General features: G+C 43.8%; 1 pseudogene; it reads left to right on the top strand.

The window, feature by feature from the left end:
• Nucleotides 1-2701: 2701 nt before the first annotated feature.
• LOC124597628 lies at nucleotides 2702-2819 on the top strand (annotated as a pseudogene).
• Nucleotides 2820-8597: the final 5778 nt, after the last annotated feature.

The raw sequence follows: 8597 nt of genomic DNA, 5'->3' as shown, positions 1-8597 counted from the left end.
CCAAACGAATGATATCGAATGTGCGATTGTAAATCGATCACGTGAATGTGGTGGATTAGGGACTACACCCTGCAAGCAACAGCATCGGAAACTGACTTATCTACTAATACCGGATTTTGCACAAAAGTGTGTTATGTAGTAGTGACGAACGACAGTGTACCGTTCGTGGAGCAGATAAAGTTGTGGAAGTGGAGGAATCGCACATAGCAACAAAGAAGAATCAGAGAGGACGAACTTTAAAGAATGAAAGCAAACATATTTGGGTATTCGGCGGTACAGAACGAGAGTCCCGGAAGTGCTTTGTTGTAAGTGTGTTGTCCAGCGACAAGGTAACTTTATTCGGTTTGATGAAGCACTTTATACTGCCCGGCAGTAAAGTGATTACAGACGGCTTTCAGTCCTACAAGACACTGAAAGCAGAGGGATTTCACCAAGAGTTCGTCAACCACTCTGTAGACTTTGTGTCTTCGGATGATCCCAGTGTGCATACGCAGAACATCGAGCGCCTGTGGGAATGAGTCAAATTTTCCATTAAAAGAGAAGGGCGTCCAGGAGAAAGAGACGAACTCCTCTTGTTTCAGTACCTGTATTTCGAAAACTTGCGGTTGCAAGGAAAAATTAACGCTCATGACGCTCTACCCATACTTTTGCGTGACATTGGCAGAGTCTACGCAGGTTAGGGGAAAAAAGGAATGCTTCCCGTAGCATACACATCAAATGGACTTTCTCATGACGACATCGTCGACGACGAGTGAGGTGAGTCGTTTCCTTTGCAATTACAAGTATTTTAGTAACGCTCTTCTTTCATCATTGCTGTAGTGAACACAATAATTATGCTCATAAAGGCCCGGCACCACAGTTGCGAGATCGATTTACAATCGCACGTTCGATATCTATCGTTTGGACCCCGCAGCTTAGATAGGCAAACATCCCTGGAAGTTACCCACTTCCCTCTGAACTACAGTGTCATGATCAAACAGCAGTGACAGCCTACCCGTCAAATCGTTATTTACCTGGAGAACAAGAGTGGTCATATCACACTTCTTTCGGTCACTCCTATCGTTACCTTTGTCTCCGCTTAACACTTCTCAGTCCACGACATCTTATAGGGTTCTAGAATTGAAGGAGTCTTCGTGTCACTCATATATTTATCTGAGAATATATTCCAGAACTTGCAAAGAGGCACCGTGTCAAATCCCTTCCAGAAGTCTACAAAAATAAAATCTGCCTGTTGCGCTTCGTCCATGGTTTGCAGGATATCCGAAAAAGAGTAAGCCGATTTAGCGATACTTTCTAAAACCTTGCATGTTTGTGGTCAGAAGTATTGCTGTTTCAAGAAAACATATCAGGTTCGAACTTAAGATCAAGGGTTCTGCACCAATCCCACTTTAAGAACATCGGTTTTCATTCTGCGGATGGGGTCCTGTCTTTCACCCTTCTTATATAAGTGAGTCACCTGTGGTTTTTTTTTTTGTTCTAGTGGCTAGAGACTTTGCACAAGGAGAGATATTCGCGATAAATGAAGTTTCTGTTCACTACAATTTACACGAAGGATCGACTATAGTTTCTTTTGTTGAACTGCTTGCATTGACATGAAAATTTCCCGATTACGGTTCCACGTAGTTGGATAATACATAGACTAGTTCAGAAATTTTAAGAGAGAGGCACAGTGTCACGCCAAAGACTATCTAGAACAATCGAGTTTTTAACCGAGAATAAATTAGACGAGTTAGGAGTAGCCTGAGAAAGAAGTCCGAGAATTTTACTCTGCGACTTGTATCAGACGAATCCGCTCGGAGACCTGTGCGCTGATTCAAAGTGGAACCTTACAAAGTGGTGATGGTGCAGCATATGACCAATACGGGTACTGTTACTCGACAAATATTCTGCAACTGCCTACTGTAGTCTGTGATTGATGGCGAGGTTGACCATGTCACTCTCTGACGAGCCATTACTGGATTTATCGTGGTGCGTGAACTTGCAAAGCAATTTAAATTCTGAAGATCCTCATTACCTACATACACAGCCTACGCCTGATGAGATAACAGGAGAGTGGTGTGCAGCTGGTGTACCGCGAATAATAGCTCCGATCATGTTCCTCTAAACCACAGCTTCTGGCAGTTAAGTCAAAAATCCACTGCAATCTTGTTCTCATGGAACTAACAAAAAGACGCACAGCTATTTCAGGCTGAGTACTTCAAGAGCACACTCTGCCATTTTGCCCACGACACTTCTAAGAGGTGTTTTTAATAATATGGTAATAATATCCAAAATCCAAATCAATGTGACTTATCTTTGGGGCACCTCAAAAGATAAAGCGTTCGCGCGTACTTGCTACACACTCGAAAGCCATGACGACAGTATTCGGTTTGTGTTTTCAAGCATTTTCACATCTGAGATTTTGCAACCGTTTAACAATTTCTCAGGTGTCAGACTGCTTTTATCGCAGAGAGACATCACTTAATGCACCTGCTGTAAACAAATGCAATGTTAACTACGTCGCATCACGCCTTAGTTTGTGCTTAACTCTGGGGAAAGACACATAGCTATCACGCTGCAGCTCCCGAGCCAACTACATTCATGTTCAGAAAAAAAAAAACTTCAAACGACTGGAAATAAGACGTTCATATTCACCTGACGTGCACATTAGTATGTTCTGCAGGAATGATCAGCATTTCAGTCACCTGAATTCCAGTCGTGTGGCAACGGCCTTGCCACAGTGGATACACCGGTTCCCGTGAGATCACCGAAGTTAAGCGCTGTAGGGCGTGGTCGGGACTTGGATGGGTGACTATCCAGGCTGCCATGCGCTGTTGCTATTTTTCGGGGTGCACTCAGCCTCGTGATGCCAATTGAGGAGCTACTCGACCGAATAGTAGCAGCTTCGGTCAAGAATACCATCATGACGACCGGGACAGCGGTGTGGTGACCCCACGCCCCTCCTATCCGCATCCTCCTCTGAGGTCGGATCGTCCCGGTGCTTTTTGAATTCCTGTCGTGTGGCATAGTAGGCACAGGGTCCGCCATGGGTCCTGATAATTTGTTTCATGCATGATGGCATTGACGCGTTCAAGCCGTGAATGCCATCCTGTAGTATAGCCATCCACGCTACTACATTCGCCTGGTTCCAAAGTTCATCTGTGGTGGCTGGCGCTGCACCTGTCTTTTCACCATATCCCAAACAGTTTCGATTGGCAACAAGTCTGCTGATATTGCGGGCCAGGGCAAAAGGCTGATATCCTGTGGAAACAATAAGGCACGCGTTCGTGCAGCGACGTGTGGTTGTGCATTGTCTTGCTGAAAAATGGCGTCTAGAATGTTGTGCAGAAAGGGTATGCCTACGAGTCGCAGGATGTCATTCACGTAGGACGCACTGGTCAAAGCGTGATTTGTGGTTGTACCCAGCAGCACCCCACACCATAAGGGCTTGAGTTGGCGCTGTATGTCTTGTGCAAATGCAGCCACTGCGATGCCACTCCCCTGTTTAGGACGAATCGAAATGCGGGCATCATTTTCAAACAAACAGAACCTGGATTCGTCCAAAAACACTATCTGATCTCTTCCCTGTCCACAGTGACGTCGTTCCATACACCATTGCCGTCTAGTATGTTTCTGCACATTCGTCAAAGGTAGGCGCAGAAGTGGACAACACGCACGTAACCCATGCCTTAATAAACAGTGATAGACTGTCACCCCCTGATAATGTACGATGTGTTACACTGCTCCACATCGTCCCACACGAGCAGTAATTTCCCGGACGGACACATCACATTCTCTCATGTCAATAATGCACCCTCTTTCAAACTCACTGATTTGATGGTATGGTTCATGCTTACGGCTGCGAAGCACCCTGCACGTCTCTCAAGTCACACTGGTCCATTATCTTCGGTCTACAGCGACAACGAAATCCGCAGGCACATTTTACCGGCAGGTAGTGTTGATCCGCGATATCGATGATGACCTCGAACCCGCGGGCGGACATAGTTCAAATGCAAATCATTTATGCAGAACGTACTAATGTATATGACCTGTGTTTATCAACGTCCTATCTCTAGAAGTTCAATTTTTTTCTGAGCGTGAGTGTGTAATATTCGCCGCACACCCCATGCCACCTGCGGGCATACGCTCGTATCGTACGAGGAACAACGTGCCTATTCCACGCAACTGCGTAACACTGTCACAATATCGAGATTATACAGCAAGGTTAAATAAGCAGAAAAACATTACAGAAATGTCAGTAGCATAGCGGTACTAGCACAAGTTCACTACAAAGCATGTAATACCTGGCAGTGAATATAGTGGCTGGCTGACTGTACAATGAATATTAAGTTTAGCCTCAGTGCACGCTGTGTAGCTTCTCATGCAGCGTCCGCCTTGTAAGTAGACCATCGCACACTTCAATCGGGCTCTACAATTATCACAACACAATAAGAATACGAATGGGTTCCATTTTCAACAATTACTCCCCTATTTTCTGTTTGGCGAAAACAGCCGATATCGAATGCTACACTGTTTCCGTAATCACACTTTCATACTGTCACAAGTCATTATTTACTTAAATACCAACTTACATTTTAACTGCACAGGGTGTTCTGAAATTCCCGTACAAACTTATAGGCCGCCGCTGTCTTCGAGCGGTTCTAGGCGCTTCAGTCAGGAACCGCGTGGCTGCTGCGGTCGCAGGTTCGAATCATGCCTGGGGCATGGATGTGTGTGATGTCCTTAGGTTAGTTAGGTTTACGTAGTTCTAAGTCTAGGGGACTGATGACATCAGATGTTAAGTCCCATAGTGCTCAGAGCCATGTGAACCATTTGTACAAACTTCTAGGACTAGCAGAGGAAAGTGAATACACAATATTTTGTATAAGAACCCATGTCCTGAAAAGCACCGTTTCCATTCTACGAGGTTTCAGTTCAGATGTGTAGCGTGTCTGCGTCTGGATGACGTGTACTATGTCACAGGGTCACTTGATGTCGCTTAACATCTGTCTTGCAGCGAGACTCCTGTAGAGACAGGGGAAGATCTGCTGGCACGAAATCTCGCCACTGCACCAGAAATTTAAGAGACATAGGTGGGATGGAGAATGTGCACCAGAACATGCTTCTCAGGAACAACTTCTGTAGCAACTTTGGTGGTCGCCACACCGAGCCGCTGTCGCAATACACCAGTATCGTTCAGTATGAGCAGTATGCTGGGTTGGTTTTTTGTTTTAGAGTAATGTAAACATGTAATGTTTAAGTGTTAATACAAACAAATATACTTAAGTTGTAATTGAATGTTTCGTTAAGTTTCCTTTCGAATCGTCACGTAATAACTGTACTGAGTCACGCCTGATTTAATTCCTCAAACAGAAGTGGATGTTTGCATGTTTAACGTGTTCTGGACTGTTGTTGTTGTGGTCTTCAGTCCTGAGACTAGTTTGATGCAGCTCTCCATGCTACTCTATCCTGTGCAAGCTTCTTCATCTCCCAGTACCTACTGCAACCTACATCCTTCTGAATCTGCTTAGTGTATTCATCTCTTGGTCTCCCTCTACAATTTTTAGCTTCCACACTGCCCTCCAAGGCTAAATTTGTGATCCCTGGATGCCTCAGAACACGTCCTACCAACCGGTCCCTTCCTCTTGTCAAGTTGAGCCACAAACTCCTCTTCTACCGAATTCTATTCAATACCTCCCCATTAGTTATGTGATCTACCCATCTAATCTTCAGCATTCTTCTGTAGCACCACATTTCGAAAGCTTCTATTCTCTTCTTGTCCAAACTATTTATCGTCCACTTTTCACTTCCATACATGGCTACACTCCATACAAAAACTTTCAGAAACGACTGCCTGACACTTAAATCTATACTCGATGTTAACAAATTTCTATTCTTCAGAAACGCTTTCTTTGCCATTGCCAGTTTGCATTTTATATCCACTCTACTTCGACCATCATCAGTTATTTTGCTCCCCAAATAGCAAAACTCCTTTACTACTTTAAGTGTCTCTTTCCTAATCTAATTCCCTCAGCATCACCCGACTTAATTCGACTACATTCCAATATCCCCGTTTTGCTTTTGTTGATCATCTTATATCCTCCTTTCAAGACACTGTCCATTCCGTTCAACTGCTCTTCCAAGGCCTTTACTGTTTCTGGCAGAATTAAAATGTCATCGGTGAACCTCGAAGTTTTTATTTCTTCTCCATGGAATTTAATACCTACTCCGAATTTTTCTTTGGTTTCGTTTACTGCTTGCTCAATATACAGATTGAATAACATCGGGGATAGGCTACAACCCTGTCTCACTCCCTTCCCAACCACTGCTTCAATTTCATGCCCCTCGACTCTTATAACTACAATCTGGTTTATGTACAAATTGTAAATAGCCTTTCGCTCCCTGTATTTTACCCCTGCCACCTTTAGAATTTGAAAGAGAGTATTCCAGTCAACACTGTCAAAAGCTATCTCTAAGTCTACAAATGCTAGAAACGTAGGTTTGCCTTTTCTTAGTCTAGCTTCTAAAATAAGTCGTAGTGTCAGTATTGCCTCACGTGTCCCCATATTTGTACGGAATCCAAACTGATCTTCCCCGAGGTCGGCTTCTACCAGTTTTTCCATTCGTCTGTAAAGAATTCGCGTTAGTACTTTGCAGCCGTGACTTATTAAACTGATACTTCAGTAATTTTCTGTCAACACCTGCTTTCTTTGGGGGTTGGAATTATTATATTATTCTTGAAGTCTGGGGGTATTTCGCCTGTCTCACACATCTTGCTCACCAGATGGTGGAGTTTTGTCAGGACTGGCTCTCCCAAGGCTGTCAGTAGTTCTAATGGAATGTTGTCTACTCCCGGGGCCTTGTTTCGACTCAGATCTTTCAGTGCTCTGTCAAACTCTTCACGAAATATCATATCTCCCATTTCATCTTCATCTACATCCTCTTCCATATCCATAATACTGTCCTCAAGTACATCGCCCTTGTATAGACCCTCTATATACTCTTTCCACCTTTCTGCTTTCCCTTCTTTGCTTAGAACTGGGTTTCCATCTGAGCTCTTGATATTCATACAAGTCGTTCTCTTTTCTCCAAAGGTCTCTTTAATTTTCCTGTAGGCAGTATCTTACCTCTAGTGAGAGAAGCCTCTACATCCTTACATTTGTTCTCTAGCCATGCCTGCTTAGCCATTTTGCACTTCCTGTCGATTTCATTTTTGAGACGTTTGTATTCCTTTTTGCCTTCTTCATTTACTGCATTTTTATATTTTCTCCTTTCATGAATTAAATTCAATATTTCTTCTGTTACCCAAGGATTTCTACTAGTCAGTCTTTCTACCTACTTGATCCTTTGCTGCCTTCACTACTTCATCCCTCAGAGCTACCCATTCTTCTTGTTCTGTATTTCTTTCCCTCATTCCTATCAATTGTTCCCTTACGCTCTCCCTGAAACTCTGTACAACCTCTGGTTTAATCAGTTTGTCCAGATCCCCTTAAATTCCCACCTTTTTGCAGATTCTTCAGTTTTAATCTACAGCTCATAACCAATAGATTGTGGTCAGAGTCCACATCTGCCCTTGGAAATGTCTTACAATTCAATACCTGGTTCCTAAATCTCTGCCTTACATTTATATAATCTATACCAAGTGTTAGCTATGATTAAGTTATGCTCTGTGCAAAATTCTACCAGACGGCTTTCTCTTTCATTTCTTAGCCCCAATCTATATTCACCTACTAAGTTTCCTTCTCTCCCTTTTCCTACTCTCGAATTCCAGTCACCCACGACTATTAAATTTTCGTCTCCCTTCACTACCTGAATAATTTCTTTTATCTCATCATACATTTCATCAATTTCTTCAGCATCTGCAGAGCTAGTTGGCATATAAACTTGTACTATTGTAGTAGGTGTGGGCTTCGTGTCTATCTTGGCCACAATAATGCGTTCACTATGCTGTTTGTAATAGCTTACCCGCACTCCTATTTTTTATTCATTATTAAACCTACTCCTGCATTACCCCTATTTGATTTTGTATTTATAACCCTGTATTCACCTCACCAAAAGTCTTGTTCCTCCTGTCACCGAACTTAACTAATTCCCACTATATCGAACTTCAACCTATCCATTTCCCTTTTTAGATTTTCTAACCGACCTGCCCGATTAAGGGATCTGACATTCCACGCTCCGATCCGCAGAACGCCAGTTTTCTTTCTCCTGATAACGACGTCCTGTTGTGTAGTACCCACCGGAGATCAGAATAGGGGACTATTTCACCTCCGGAATATTTTACCCAAGAGGACGCCATCATCATTTAACCATACAGTAAAGCTGCATGCCCTCGGGAAAAATTACGGCTGTAGATTCCCCTTGCTTTCAGCTGTTCGCGGTACCAGCACAGCAAGGCCGTTTTGGTTAGGGTTACAAGGTCAGACCAGTCAATCATTCAGACTGTTGCCCGTGCAACTGCTGAAAAGGCTGCTGCCCCTCTTCAGGAACCACACTTTTGTCTGGCCTCTCAACAGATACCCCTCCGTTGTGGTTGCACCTACGGTACGGCCATCTGTATCGCTGAGGCACGCAAGCCTCCCCACCAACGGCAAGGTCCATGGTTCATGGGGAGGGTT

The sequence above is a fragment of the Schistocerca americana genome, chromosome 2 (genome assembly GCF_021461395.2).
Source record: "Schistocerca americana isolate TAMUIC-IGC-003095 chromosome 2, iqSchAmer2.1, whole genome shotgun sequence".
In the NCBI taxonomy this organism is placed as follows: Eukaryota; Metazoa; Arthropoda; class Insecta; order Orthoptera; family Acrididae; genus Schistocerca; species Schistocerca americana.
This window is presented reverse-complemented; position numbering and strand designations above follow the sequence as displayed.